General features: G+C 45.5%; 1 protein-coding gene across 1 annotated transcript in view; it reads left to right on the top strand.

Annotated features, from left to right (window-relative positions):
* TBX3 (T-box transcription factor 3) overlaps nt 1–15,628 on the top strand; it is a 241,275-nt gene that overhangs the window by 83,216 nt on the left and 142,431 nt on the right. The window contains exon 15 of the mRNA XM_080559595.1: nt 3,205–3,447. The gene's annotated coding sequence lies outside the window, so the exon portion shown is untranslated. The remainder of the gene's footprint in view (nt 1–3,204; nt 3,448–15,628) is intronic.

Here is a 15,628-nt window from a genome sequence, read left to right as displayed (position 1 = left end):
AGCTCTATAATCTGTCAGTGGCTGATGTTTGTATCAGTGCAGGGTCAGTCACAGTTGCTTCAGTGTTAGTTCGGGGCTGTCTTTTAAGATAATTCATTCTTTCCTAAGATGCTAGCAAAAATGCACTAGATCCTGGACTTTTTTGCCTCCTGAGCTTTAATCCATACTTACACTCAAGTTTCTAGGTACCAGTTTTAATGGAAATGCTAGCAAAACAAAGCTTGAATCAGTTTTAAGTGTAGAAAGGTTACTGTGTGGAACAGTTCAACACATCCAGATTCAGTTCCTGGTTTAGACGCAGAATTTCAGGATGGCATCATCAGTGCTGTAGTTGAGTTTCCAGTTTAGAAAAGGAGGAACAACTTTCTCGTTTTCCCAAGAAAGGTGAAATTTATGAAATGTGATAATGCTAAGAACTTAGCTGATATCTGAACACGGAAAGAAAAAATTGCCCTCCTATCCCCTGGAAAAAAAAAAAAAAAAAAGCATGCCATACCTGTAGTGCTGCATGCACTCCTCAGAGGTCTTCCTTCACCTGCTTGTACTTGTTCAGTTTGTGCTTTAATATCATAATCTAACTAATGCGAAGGCATTGAATCCATTTTCTGACTGTTGGGTAAATGATGGTTAAGTGTCAGGAGATTTATTTAATTGTCTTGCTATTAAAAAAAAGGTAGGTCTGCTGAGTGAAAGCTTTTATGCTTTTAAATGAGGTATTGTTGTGATTGGAGTTTAAACAGCAATGATTTCCTCAAAAATGCATTGGCAATAATCACTGGCTTGTTTGATTGTCCACATAACTGTACCACCCTCACTGCCAAGAAACTCATCTGAACCACCAATGATAATAATAGCTATTTTTTTCCATTAAGTGTGCAGCAGATATAATATTCAGGGACAGGAACATCTTCATTAGGCAGTACGGAAAGTGAACACATTGTTCACAAATCAGCCTCAGGAATAATGGACTAGAGAGACTTCAGAGGTGAGGGATGGAGGCTGTGGGGGCGGGAAAGGGTCTCAGAGCTTCATGAACCACATACAGAGAGGATTTTAGTGGGATACGGGCAATTGATTCCCTTAAGTGTCTTTGAAGAGGCCGGTCTAGAGGTAGAGAAACTCCAGATGACTTTTAGTATCTCACAGTCTGGCCACAGTGTCTCAATCATCATTTTACTCTTTTATATTTCTTTAATTAAAAAAAAAAAAAAAAGCCATGAATACAGAGCTAATTCACCTGGCTTAATCAGAAACAAGGCGATGATGACAGCTTTCTGAGGTGAGCGGGTGACCCGGAGGTGAGAAACCTGTTGCTTGTACCTGGGTGTCTCAGATACTGCTGAACATCCTAGACGTCTGTGAAATGCAAACAAGGCAAATTAATTCTTTCTGAAATTTTCCATGGGAAATCCGTTTCCCAACTGAGTGTCGTTTCCCTGCTAGCTCCTGTCCCTGAAATCCGTCCTGTGTCCGGAGCACAGCTCGGGGCTGGGCTTTGCCGGAGTATTTGCTGCATGGGGGGCAGAGGGCTTGGCCTCTGCTAAGCACGTGGACACAGGTGTTGTCTGTCTGTCCTGCTTCATGTCCTTCCTCTCTTAATTTCACATTAGCTAATGCATTTTGGCACCAAGAGCTACAGGTGTCATCCCCGTGTAGGATTAAGGCTGACACTTGCCCTGAGACTCAAGCAGGAATATCAGTTTCCCCTTTCTCTTTGCCACCTCCTGCCTGGGAAACCGCAGGCAGGGCCAGCAAGGAGATCCAGTTTGTCTCTCTGTCAACACACCACACCAGCAAGAGAGAGGCTGTGTGTATCGCCCTGATGTTCCTTTTTTCCTCTTCTTTGCCCTCATCAGCCCTGAGTGCCATTTAGCAGCGTTAGCTGGCTACTCCTCTCAGTTGGACACCGATTACTCCCTGTTGGAGAGCTGTCAGTGAGGGGAAAGCCATACATCGCAGCGGGAAGTGATCTCACCCGGCAGGGGGGCACCTCTTCCCAGCCAAAACAGCGTGGCTTTGACAGGCTTGATGTATTTATTATCTTCTTGGTGCAGAAATGCTGCCACAGCAGGCAGCGGCGTTGGGGGGAGCATGCTACTGGTGACTTAGAAGGGAAAGCGAGGAGAACAAAGTGCCAAGGAGCTGTCTGGAGCTGATGGCAGGGTGCAGGAAGGGGTAAGAAGAGCATGAAGGAAAGGAAAAGACTATTGAAAAACAAAGGAAAGAATTCCTTGTACTCGTGCTTAACTCATCTCCTTAACTCCAGGGAGTCGAGAGGGCAGAGGAGAAGCAAAAACGAACAGCAAGTGAAAGAAGAGCGAGGTTGCAGCCCAGCTGAGTATGATATCCCAGCCAGGTGGAGCCGGCTGAGTGAAGCTTCAGAAAACTGCCACCTTGGTGAGGAACCTGTGTGCTCCTCTTGTGCCCCTCGTCCTCCTGGACTTGGCTCCCTTTAGGTTTTGTGCCACGGTCTGGGAGGGTTTCACACAAGGGCCTTCTGTCAGGCTGTTTTGCCAGCCCCTGTCTGGGTCCCCTTCACCTTGCAGAGTTGAGGCCAAAAGTCCAAAGGACACTTTGACTGGAAGGAAAAGCAGTCAGGATCTTTCAGGGACAGAGGTGTGTTATGTTCCCAGCAGCTGTGCTGGTTCATAGGCTTCATCACATTCAAAACCAGCCTGGTTAGCTGGTTTGAATTCCTGGTAGCAGCGAGGCTTGATCACAGCCCCGTATTTCTGAGAGACACCTAAGCTGGGTTTGAAGTTTTAAGTGAAAGAAATTCACTTGTTTCACTCTGGCTTTCCAAGAGGGCCATTCCCTTAGAGAAGTCCAGAAACTTCTCTAGGTAGAAGTTGCAAGGACATGTCCAACTGTCTTCTATGGGCAGCAATTAAGTAAAAATTACCGGGGTACTGAGTGCTCCAGTGAAGCCTTAATGCCCTGATGAGCCTCACCTGGGCTGCCTCCCTACCTCTCTGCTCCATTTCAGCTCAGTTCCTCACCCTCTTTTGTTCTTTGAGCCTGGGGCTACCTGTGGGCCTTTCCTTTGTGCCTCACCTGAAGGATTCAAGTTCAGTAGTCATGTGCTGGGACTCAAATCCTATCATTCTGTACATGAGGTGTTACCTGGTGTCTGTGCTGTTTTGAGAAGAGGAGAAAAGGCAACCTGAGTTGATTTGTAATAAGTAAACTCCCTTTTGTTCTCAGTTCCCATGTAATATTGCAAATGTGGAGTTTGCAAGTGACTGCAGGCCCTCCTCAAAGGATGAGAAAAGTATTTCTTGTGCCATGAGGAAAACTCGCTGTGGGGCGAAGTTGCTTTTACTGAAGTCTACTGATTGACTGGCTAAAATAAACTGCAGGCTTCAAAGTCAGCCGTGCTGCAAAGGACCCCGAGGAAAGAGGACCAACTAGAAGAGACTGAAGGAAAGCAGCCATCTACTCCTGACTGTGAGTAAGCAAACTTTATGTATGGCTGGAAATACGGTATGCATAACAAGAAATGTATGTGGTGGATAGGACGACTGCGGAGCGGTGCCTCATCAGAGAGGTGTTCAAGTTCCCCAGGAGGATGGAGCACTGGGTGTGTTAAGAGTTAGTTGGCTGTTTTGAGGTACTGTTCTTTTCTGGGGAAAAAAAAAAGGTTGGAATTTAGTAATGAGTTTGTAAACGTTGAGAGACGTATACCTAATCCTGGTTGGAGCATACCTGAAGAGGGAACGTGCAAGGAGCCATTTTGTTTTTGCTGAGCTTGTTTTGTCTTGTTTTGAAGTTGCCTGATCGTGTGTTTTTCTGGACAAATGTAGCGTGTGGCTTGAGTGTTTTCCTGGTTGGAGAAATGCCGTATGTGACAATGTCCATCTGTTAGACTTGTGTTCTCAAAAGTTGCTTTTATGTGATGGGATTCCTTTGATAGTGCACCAAATCATGCTCAGATGGAGAGCTGACTAAAACCTTGCTCAGATTAGAGACCGTGGGCAAACAGTGAGCAAAAAATCCAAGTCTGTCTGTTTTTTCCTCTTCCCTTCTCCTTAACTAAGCATATCAGTTTTAACGCTGGGATCTCTATGAGAATAAAAATATTACAGTTGCATTCAAAAGCTTTTGATACAGGTTGATTAATGAATGTTATCACTATTCTGTGGTAATTCTGTATTGTGTGGCATGAACACGTGGATGGCTATAATGCTGCTGAGTGTCCTTGGTGTAGTTGAAGCTTGATTTGGAAGAGCAGGCTGTATCTGTGGTACTAAGGGCCTTCTGGATGCTTTGCAGCAGTTGGTTTACAGTATATCACGAGTATTGACCACCTGCATAGCACAAGACTTCATGTGGATGTTTAAGACTCTCTCCCTGTACACACTTTCATGTAGGTTTGACTTCTGCCACACAGGGTGCATTAATAAGACCTTGTCTGGTCTCTCCCTTCTGTATGACCCCTGCTTGAGCCCTAAGGGGCTTCCCCGGTTACTGTTTATTCCAGTTGTGGTGTGCATTGGGCGTCTAAAGCCTACTGCACAGTGTCAGATGTGTTTGCAGCACCAACTCTGGAACCCGCTGCAAAGTGTCTCCCCCTCTCCTCTGTTTCCAAACATCCAGGGGAAGCGCTGAGCTCTGCTGTCTGTCTTAGGGCTTTATAGCATCTGCAGGAGGGTACTGTCTGGCAACAGGATTGACTTCCTTCGGGGATTTATTTAACTATTCAACCCTTCTATTTAAGAGACTGAAAGCTGCAGTAAGTGTAAAGTGTGGTTTTTTTTTTTTGTTCGTTTTGCGTGTAAAAAATACTTTTTTATTTTAGTTGATTGTGAATATCCTGAAAGGAGGCTCAAAATGCAGGCCTTCAGGTGAAAGAGGGTATCTGAATGAACTTCTTGCTCATAATAGATTTTATGAGGGGAAAAAAAGACTTGTGCCCTTTGGGCTTGCTGATTTTCTGGAGAAACAGCTATGTGAGCAGAGCTCCTGCTGAGGGAAACAAGACCACACCTGCCCAGTGAAGTCTGGTCCATTCACCAGTTCACATCACCTACAACTTGGATATAACAGAGAGGTGCAAGTTCAGGTTGGAAACCTGTGGTGTTTTGTAGCTGTAACGTGTGAATTAAGGGTTTTTTTCCCTCCTTCAGCCCTTCCAAGCTGTCAGCCGGTACCTGCATAAGCCCTGAAGTCAGAAACGTAACGAGTGACTCCTGGCTAGCACTGGCTTTCTTGTGCAAGCCCAGCCTCAACTCAGGTGTTGGCTCTGTCCTCCTCTGATCCTTCTGTGGTTTGATCGAGTGCACTTGTGCCCTTCTGTACGTGCCTCTGGGCTCGAGGCAGCTGTGCTGTGTGCTCTCTTTAATAGCTTGTCCAGCCCTGCGGCTCATGTGAGTGCGTGGAGTGCAGCAGGTCCATGCTGTTGGCTTCCTGTCGTATTTCATGGCTCCTGATGGCAGCTCAGCTGAGGAGTTATGAAATTCATATCCTCTTGGCCTAGGAGAATATGGCAAGTGGAAGATTTAATGTCCCAGAGGGTTTGTGTAGGAAGCTGTACCAGAGGGAAGAAGGGGGTGGTTAGTGCTTCAGGTCCTTCACAAATCTGTTCAAGTCAAGGCTTCCAAAGGCTGGAAAGCTGTGAATTAAACCAGCTGAGTTGCATGTGTGGCACTGTGTAATAGCATTTTTACTGAATTCCCTCCCTCACCAGCACTTCTAGGATTTACTTTTGGACAACATGGCCCATTTCAGTTAGTGGTGGATTCCACTGACTTAATGGCACAGAACACTTGGTGATCCCATACTTAAACATGCACTTATTCCCCTACCATGCCCTGGGATCCCCCATTAGATCAGATGTTTGTGTGACCAACAAACATTGTTTGTTGGGATCTCAAGGGGGAGACGGATTTGCCACTTCTGTACCATGTGCTGTGTACAAATGCTTCGTGTGATGGACTGGGGGCATGTGGAGAGCTCCAGTTCCTTCAAACCTGAATGCTGTGCTCAAGCCACTGCTTGCAGTGGAAGGGTCTAAGGGTGTAGATGAAGGTTTGATGTGGTCTTGTAGCTAGTCCATGCTCAAAAGGGAGCAAATACAGCAACAAGCCACACATATGGTGTTAGTACCAGCAGTGTAGTACAGTCTCAGGACTGTGTAGGCATCCTGGCTTTGCTGGCATCCCCACACAAATCACCACTTTGCCCTTAAGGGATGAGACAGGAGGAAATATAGAGCCTAAGGTGTCCAAGAAAGTCTTAAATCATTTTGAGTCTGGAGCAAGGCAGTAAGTAATCTTGAAGAGTGCTGGCAGGAGGCCCCTCAAGTCAGGCGATGCCGTAGGGATGCTTGGTGATCGTGCTGCCGCGGGAGGCAGGAGCCCTGAGCTGCCAGAGCTCGAGGACCATGCAAGGTCACTGCAGCACGGCTCCCACCCAGGGATGCTCACTTACCACGTGTGGAGGTGAGTGGTGTGTATCAGCAGCATGTTGTGGACTCTGGACAGTAGCTGTCTGAGCTCTGTTTCTTCTCTAGAGGCAGTCCTCCAAAGAGCTGAAGGCTGGTTTGCTGTTGGTGTTGGGTTTTGGGGGGAGGTGGGGGCATGGGGTGGTTCTTCCCCCCAATTGTACTGTCCTTCTAAAAATATAACTTTACCTTTCCTGGGGTCTAAACCCCAGTCCTGTGGTCTGGCTTTGTATGGCCGCAGCTGTAGTGAAGGCAAATGTCAAGGATCAGCAAAGAGCAGCTTTTATTTGGTCACATTTTACTGATAGTTTTCCTTCTAAAAAAAAAAAAAAAAAAAATTTTGCTCACTTGTATAATGAGCAGCAATGAAACTGGAGCTTAAAGATGTATATTTTTTCCTTCCAAAATTAAAAGCATTATCTCTATTTGCAGTTCACCCAAAATATTTCAGCACCAAATTACTTTGAAATCCACAAAAATGGAAAAAGAGTTTAGAAGAGATGGAAAAAAAACAACTGAAACACTGAGTGGATGGAAGGTTTCAAGCAGTGAATGAGGGCAATTTAGTGGAAGTCAACAAAAACTCCAAAACTGAAATAAAAAGTGCTGATGTTCAGACAGCACATATTTTTGGACAAACAGACAAATTTCAGTCCTAAAAGGATAACAGTTGCTGTCTGGCTCATGGGAACCTTGTGGATGTCTGATACGGAGCTGTCTGGTTGCCAGTTACCAGACTCCTCCGTGAAGCTGTTTCTGCCATGCAGCCCTTTCTCATCTGCCCCTTCTGACATGAGACATCAGAAGCAGGAGCAGAAGCTATTCAATCATAGTGACAGAGCCCTTTTTTTGGATGGTGAAATGTTCCGTTGGTTTCGTATATCTAATCTCATGTTTGTCTCTCTGCTTGCATTCAGCAGATTTGATGAAATAGAGCATGAAGGGTTGTTCTGTGAGATTCCTGCCCCGTTCTGCAGGGCTTAAAGGATCCAAAACCTCAAGTGCTTATTCTGGCTGGTGAGCAAGGAAAGAATATGGAGCTTGTTGGAAGTCACTAGGTGTTGTCTTAAGTTCTGGTCTGTTATCACTGGGAAAGCTGCACAAGCCACCTGAAATTCTGGTAATCTCAGGTAGATGATTGAGGAATCTGACTGTTGATCTCTACAAGTGGGTTTTCTTGCCCCTCTGCCGTGTATATCTTCCCAGCGCCATCGTGAGTGTTCTGGATGTGGTGTGGCCCTGGGTGGTGGCTTAGAGGACCCAGGACTTACTTCTGTGGGCACTGTTCCTGGAGGCACGGGCCTGCAAAATGGCCAGAGCCAAGTCACTTCACTGCTTTGTGCTTCGTTCCCCTGGCTGCAAAATGGGGCTGATAACCAGCTCGGCCGATGACAAGTGTGAAAGGAGAAATAAGTGTTCTCATCTGACATTTGTCAGGATGCAGGATGCTGACCTAGATCTGCGCAATCACACTGCATATAAGCTACATACTGTAGTTGTGTAGGACAGCATCTATGATGATTAAGGCTGGCTGGCAATTCACTGCCATCCACAAAGGCTGCGAGCGTTAGAAGGCAAATGCCATCTGATACTCCCTGTTTGAAAGGGAAGATGCGTGACTTTTTTCAGGCAGCAAATTCCCTGGAGGAGTAGAAGGAAACTCATAAGGCCCAAATCTGTTGGTGGTGTATGGGGCTTCATTTACACTTGTCGAGGTGATGTAATGGGTTGGTTTCTTGATTTGATGCCATTTAAATGTCTTGCCTTATGTTGGTTAAGGATCGTGGCAGTAGAGATGAAATACTGATATGGATGTAGAGTCCAATGCACTTTTATGTCCCATCTCCCTCAAATCCTCTAAAATCCAGTGGTCCCGTGCAGCAGCTCAATTCGTGCCCTGGTTCAGCTCAGAGCACAGTGTTTGTGTCTGGTGTGGGGGATTGCAGAATTTTGACTTCCTTGGCTTCATCCCTGGGCCTTTCCTATCCCCCTTTCTTCATGAGGGAGGAGGCAGCGCTCCTCCCTGTCCCCTGCACAGGGACAGGGGATCTTAGAGGTGTCTTATATGGACCCCTCCACTCCAAGGGCATTGGCGGCGCTGCCGCTGTGTCTGTGTCATGCAGGCCAGCCCTCCCACTGCTGACAGCCAACTTCTCCAAGAGGGGGACGAAATCCAAGTGGCAGGGCAGGCACCTCTGAGGAGATATCTCCTAACTGTTCCCACAGAGCTTGAAGAAAAAGATTTGACGGATTTACAGAGGAAAATGGCTGAGAAGGGATTGATAAACACACAGAGAGATCTAACTAGTGTGTCCCATCACTCCGAATAGCTGATCATAGCGAAAGTGCTTCAGGGCAGTGTCGGGAAGAATTTGTTGATGTGAACTCGTGTCTCCCTGAGAGAATCATGCTGTTTCAGGGAAGGGACGGTCCAGAGAAGGTTGTCGTGAAGAAGAATGCAACAGTAGCGGGGTGGGCATCTGTCAGGAGGAGCTGGCGAGATGATCACCAGTGCTTTCTGAAGGCAGAGCTGTGAGGATGCCAGCCAGGACATGATAGTTTTGCTTCCTTGCAGCCACGATGTCAATGTGAACTTCGCTCCCCTCGATGCGTTTGCAACAATAAACTCTTGATGCCAGCTTGGATCCCGGGCATGAGAAATTCCCCACCACAGCTGGGAATCTCCTTCATCTCCCATGCTTAGGGCTACACAAGCATGACCGTCCACGTGACAGTCAGCAGTGTGAACAGGTTCAACTGATGATATCTGAACTCTTGTGAATTACCTGGTGTAGTCCCTTCAGTGCCACTAATAGCTCAAGAGAGGAGAGTGGGCATGGCTTCTTCAGTAACCTTTTAAAGGTCTGTCTGCTGTTGTCATGAATAGTCAGCATGGCTTGGGCCACTCTTGCTCCAAGACCAAATGGCAATATCCATTACTATTAATAATTCAAGAAGAAATGGGTATCACAACATTGTATGATGTTTGAAAACTTGATGGGCTATGTCAGGGAGTCAGTCTGAAGTCAGAGTATTGGAATGGGAGGCGTATTGGGCATACCCTGCTGATGTGAATGAGCATGCAGAACTGCATTAGATGTTCCCTTAAAATGCTGCTTTGGCTTGCTGCAGGTCACGTAAAGCGTTGTATGCATCACTGGGGAAGCTTTTTGTTAGAGCTGATTCAGGAGAACTTCAGCCAAAACGGCTGTGCATACCACTGTCAAGTTTTCCTTTACATGGAAAATGCCAGTGTTGAGGGAGCCTTATCATTTTTTTAATGTTTAGTTCAGTTTTGCCTTGATGTTTTCTGTGCATGTAAGGAAAATGTATTGCATGAAAATGTACATGTTGAAAACATGTTGCGTTGGTGTTCTGTTGTTGTGAAGTTATGTTTCCAAGTAGGGCACAAAGCTTAGAGGAATGCTTCAAACAAGTTTTATTAATAGGTATCTTGTACCTTCTGATTTTCTGATATTGTAGCTTTGCATTGAACTATTCCGCATGGGGTAATGATCGGATTTAATATTTTCTGGTTGTCAGTAGGAAAAAGATCTAAAGCTGCAATGCATCCAGACAAATGTTTGTATTGTGATTTGAAGCTCAAAACCAGAAAATGATACCTAAATGAGAGAGAAAATAAGGTTATACTTAAGACTTTGCCTTCTGAAACTTTGAGATGTGACTGTGGTTTACGTTCTGTTTTGGAGAGAGGTGTCTATCTCTTTGGAAACTTTTATGTAAAATGCAGCTGAATTGATCAGAACAGAGGAGTGGCAGTGATACTTGAGTGCACTGAAGAAATTCTCAAGTTGTTTAGCAGTTGCCCCAGATAAGACAGCAGGTAATGTAGTCAGTGCATCCCTGAGCTTGGTAAGGCTTCCGCCTTCACTGGAACAATGTTTTCAAAAGCTTTTGTAAACAAGATGTTTGTGTATGTCTCTTGCGCTTTAAGTAAGGCTAACAAATTGAGATGAGCTGCAGCAGCTCTGTGAAGGCTGGGCACGCATACACAAGGGCCTGAGTTGATTTATCTTGATGTTTGGTTGAATTCTTTGCATTTTGGGTTCCTTCTGTAACCTTTTCACCTCGTTCTTTTTTAAGGTGGCTGCCTGGCTGTTACAATTTATCATGAACGCATCTCACTTCACTTTTGGCTTCTCTGACGGAAGGAACAGCCGGTCTCTGGGAGGTCAAAGACATTATTTTCCCTTCGTCTTTCTCAGTTTCCAGCACATATTTGTCACTTTGAAAAAGCATGAATTCTGGATTTGATGCACTTTAATTGATTTCACCCTCAACAAGTCCAACTGTCCATCACCCTTCCCTTTTTCTTCCCTTCCCTCCCCTCCTCCCTTTTTCGTTTCTTTCTTCTGTCCCTTTACTTTGTGAGTGATGTTTTCACCCGCCTGCACACCGAAGCTGTTGCGAAGCCCGTGACCCCACCAAGGCTTACTGTCACTAGCTGTTTCTCTCGTTTTCCTCATCCTCCAAGCTGAACTCTGGATGCTGAATGAGAATGAAGCCTCCATATAGGAACGCTGATCTTGTAGTGTCTTAGTGATGTGCTCTTTGTTGAAGTAAAAGTGGCTGCTGGCAGCTAGTTAAACTTGGCTGATAGGCTGCTTATGTTTAGTCTGCTGTGTGGATTTGGGAATGAGGGAACTAATAATTAGGTCGTGATAAATGGGCATTGGTATTTAACATCACTCGCACTAGTGCTATGGCAGAGATGAATGTGCCGTTTATTTTTTCCTTATGGAAGGATTTATACACCTGGTGTTGCACAACTGTAAACTCAGCTGTGTAAAATGGTTGATAAACAAATGAGATGCTATCATGCTCTCTGCTTGTTGGGCGAATTCATATGGAGTATGTGGGGGTGTAACAACTTGGCCTTTACAAAGAAGTTTTTTTTTTGATGTGTCTTGGAAGCTGGGGCCAAGTAACAGTGGGAGCTGAGGAGAAGCTAATAGGTGTTCCTCTAAATGCTGTCATTGCATCCTACTTACCAGGCTGCGGGCTGGGAACAGCTCCTGTTTACAATGGAGCAGAGAAATTTTAAGTTCTCTGCAAAGTTCTGGCTGAGGCGATCCCCAGAGACAATGGCATTCCTTGGACTAATGCATGCTTGCTGGAGAACTGCAGTACCTCGGGATGAGCAGAACGGGTTCAAGATACTTTATTCAAGTGATCTCGTCTTCTAGTCCAGGTTAACTAAGAAACCAAGCCTCTCTCTGAAATCTGTTATCTCACAGCAGGTTCTGTGAGGCTGCTGAAGCGTGGAAGGTGGACAACCAGCGTGTGGCACGTCTTGCATGGGACTGCTGTCCATGGTCCTGTGTGGCTGTTCCTGGAGATTGGGATTTTGCAAAGCAGGTGGTTCAAGCCTGGGGAAACGTGCAACTTCCTCCCTCTCTTACATGGGTAAAACGATGTGAGTCACTGCTGCAAATCACGTACTGTGTTTGCCAGCACAGGTGGCAACAGCAAGGAGGGTTCTGTAAGGAGCTGCACAGGGTCTTCACTAGTACTAGGGGGCCTCATCCCCTTTTGTTCTGTGACTTGCTGCCTAGAGGGCTGTTGGTATTGGCTTTGTGAAGACTTGTCCAGTGAAACCAGACTGTTATATATTGGATCATCTGAATGTTATCTGAATCTTTGGGGGAGAAAGCCCTGGACCTGCTTACCAGTGACAGACAGGATTCCTCCCTGGGAAACCTGCAGCCTAGTTCTGAGCTCAGTTAGTTCTAGTACAGGAATTCTTGCTCAAAAGGTTAGTGAGGCAAAGCTTGCTCTTTTTCAGTCTATTGATTTCTTTGATCCCTGTATTAGCTGAAATTCTTTCTATCTCATGGTGGTGGTGACTTTTTTCACTGGATTTCTCAGAAAACAACAGGAATTGTGTGGTGTCCAGAGCTATGATGTGAGAGGAGCTAAACAATGTTCTGTGCTAGTATGAATTGCTACTAGGAGCTCCTTGTGATGTTGGGGGATCCAGGACTCAGAATAAAAGATGTTAATATGACATCAGAATGTTTCGAAGGATATGCAGGGATTTAGTACCCACTTGCAAGAAGATATTATCTTTTCCCCTTAAATGCAGTGCTGTGCTTGGGGGAAGAATGCTTTGAGAACTTAGTTTTAATGGATTATTTTCACAGTTCAGCTGTTCAGCTCCTTTAGGCACCATACTGAACAGGAAGAACAGATTACAGAGAGCTTGAGGACTTGTCTGGCGGTCTCTGTTTAGAAAACAAAACCAAACTTGCTTTACATCTTTGCAGGACCTCCTCCAGAAGCTGTCCTGATGAAGAAGAAATTGCAGACCCTTCTCACCAATAAAACCATTTTTATTGTGACTAGAAAAGTTATAGGGGGGAATTAAGATCTTTTTCAAGTATTGTACTGCAACATTTTCTCTAGAAGAACTGGGAAGGAGGTCTGGTGATCCTGTTGCGGGGTAAGGTTGGAAATACACAAAGAGAGATGTAGGTCTAATCACATTCCTCTTTTATGGAGCTATAGGCAGCCAGGTAGTGGTATGTGAAGCTTATTAGATCAGTGAAACCCTGTGTCTGTGCACAGTGCAAGAACTAATGAAAATTTCATGCCCAAGTCAGATCCATCACACGTAGGTGCACATGATATTGGCTGTCTGCAGAGCTGGGCTCAGAAGATAGGGAGAGCTGACAGCATGGCAGGTTTTTCACACTTCGCTTGTAGCAACATCAAAAAGATTTTAACAGGTTTTTTTTGTGCGCACGCCAGGCTAAAGGTAAGTTCTCTTGTTTGGGTGGAAGAGGTATTGTTTACTGGTAATAAGAATTTACTTCTGAGGTGTCACAATAGTGACCAAGACTTTTGCTTGGTTTTTATCTTCTAATACTGGTGTGCAGCTTAACCAAGTTATCCAGTATCTTGCCTTCAGTTTCATTTAGCAGACCGTGTATTGGGTCTTTTAGTGTCTTGAGTAAAGCATGGTGTATTCACAAGCTCATAGAACTGATTGTCTTCCTTTCGATGTGCTTTATATGTTACCTGCATTACCATTTTAAAGATAGGCACTCAGTGTTTGGTTCAAAACCATCTTGCGGGACAGTAGCACATTAAAGACAGGAAATCCTGTCTCAAATACCCTAACACCTACTTTATATACCGGCTTAGGCATTGTGGCACGTGAAATAGATGCTTGCCTAAAGACAGTGGCATGCGGCTGTCCAGGCTCTTTGTGGAGTTAACAGAGCTGGAAGCATCCAAGAACTTCATGGTGTGGGTTGTGGCAGAATAAGGGGTGTAGCTTCTCTACCTAGAGGAGCTTCTGCACAGGTGCAGGGGGGGATATTGCCGTCTGAAGTAGGTGTTGATGAGATTTGTGCCCCTTCTGGACTGGGCAACATTTGAGAGAAGATGTTCTAGGTGCTTCAACAGTCATGGTTTAGGTACCTGATCGGGTGATTCGAACCCGGCTGCAAGTTTCCCAGGCCAATGCTTTTTCCAGGAGACTAGCCTGCCCAGAAGTCGGTTTTACTTTACAGCCAGCAAGTTGGGCAATGATCTGATACGAAGCCAAAAAACTGCACAACCTGCATCTTTTCAGAGGATTAAGTCATTGAACAGAGCCCTGCTAAACTAGTTGGAAACTTTCCAAACCCTGCACAGTCACCAACTTGTCTATCCTATCAGGAGGAGTACGAGCTGGGGAAACTATAGTGCTGAGTTTGGGTTACTCAGCATGACAGTACTGGAGCTGGGAATGCCATAAACACAAGCTTTCCAGTCTCTGGGTGTACATAAGGAAAGTTGCAAATGATAGCACTTCATCGTGGTTATTTACAGGAACTTTTGAACAATCTCAGAGGAGTGAGGATGTTCAGCTAGCACTAGACTTGTTTCAAGATGCAGGCTCAGGTTTGCTCAGATCAGGATTTAAACTAAGATTTGATCACCTTTAAAACTCAGTCCAGTTCAAGTCTAATGTTCAGAGCATCCTGAATCTTTAAGAATCCCTTTACATGCTGGGAGTCTTGGAGTTTTTAACTGGTTTCTGTGAGTTGCCATCCATTGTGTAAGGCAGGCATGAAGTAGCACTTGTTGCTGGCCAGCTCTTGACTCTTGAAGAGAATCACCTTCCTTTCCCCAGGGCAAATACAGAAGACAAAAATGGGATGTGCGTTTACCCAATTGACTTCAGGAGAGGCTACACAAGATGTGGTTTGGTAAAGATGTGGAAGCATTCATGCTGCCTATTTTAAGAGTCAAATGGAGAAAAAGAGGCCTTGAAAAGGAGAAGCAGAACAATTGCATTAGGCACTTGATGATAATTTCAGTCTGAAGAGCTCTGAATTCCCCTCTGAAATCTTATTCTCTTGGGAGTCTTAGCTCTTAAGTTAAATGACTAATTAGAGTGTGTTCACACCACAAATCAGCCTGGTTAGGCAGAGTCAGAAGAGCTAATGCTGCTTGCTTGCTCCCGATGGAAGCTGAGGATCTCAGGATCTTGGGGAGGCATTTGACACACACCAGGAAATCTGGGAATTAGGGAGCTGTTAGTAGGACACTGGAGAATTTACGGGGAGCTGGGGGAGCAACACAGAAAAATCCTTCACTAATCAGGGCTTGTGTCAGTGTCTTTTCTTTGCCTTGTTCTTTCTCTGTCCCAACTAAAGCCTTGCTGGGGAGGAGGAATTTTGAAACAAAGTGCCCCAAGCTGAGAGGAGATGTACAGCACCCAGCGGGACCCTGACCTGCCTTGTAGGTGACAAATTGGATGGCATGCAGGCTGAAAGTGCCACATGGGGAGGGAAGGAGGGGGGTGGCCTGAAGGGGGCTGGCGTTACAAAACCAACATCTGTTCCTGAGGACAGTGGCTGCAGCGCTTTGCCATTCCCAGCAAGTAGGGCTTGGGTCATCAGAGGATGTTTTTGAGGGGCTGGCTGTATGAACAGCTGTAAATACGTGTGCTGGATCTTTTGGTGATGGCAGAGGAATATATGGTGGAAAATGAGTCTTACAGATGAATGAAACCTTCATCTGTTGGGGTTGTTTTGAGTTTTGTTTTCTTGTCTCATGGCCCCCACGGGATTTAGTTGCCTCTGAGTAATGGAAGGAAATCCCTCCTCTGATTTCCAGTGTCCCAAACTTTAGTCTTCACTGCTATTCAGCATTGTGAGCCCCACCACAAAC

This window comes from Anser brachyrhynchus (genome assembly GCF_964034855.1).
Source record: "Anser brachyrhynchus genome assembly, chromosome: 17".
In the NCBI taxonomy this organism is placed as follows: domain Eukaryota; kingdom Metazoa; phylum Chordata; class Aves; order Anseriformes; family Anatidae; genus Anser; species Anser brachyrhynchus.
The sequence above is the reverse complement of the archived record's forward strand: the minus strand, read 5'-3'. Positions and strand labels throughout refer to the sequence as shown.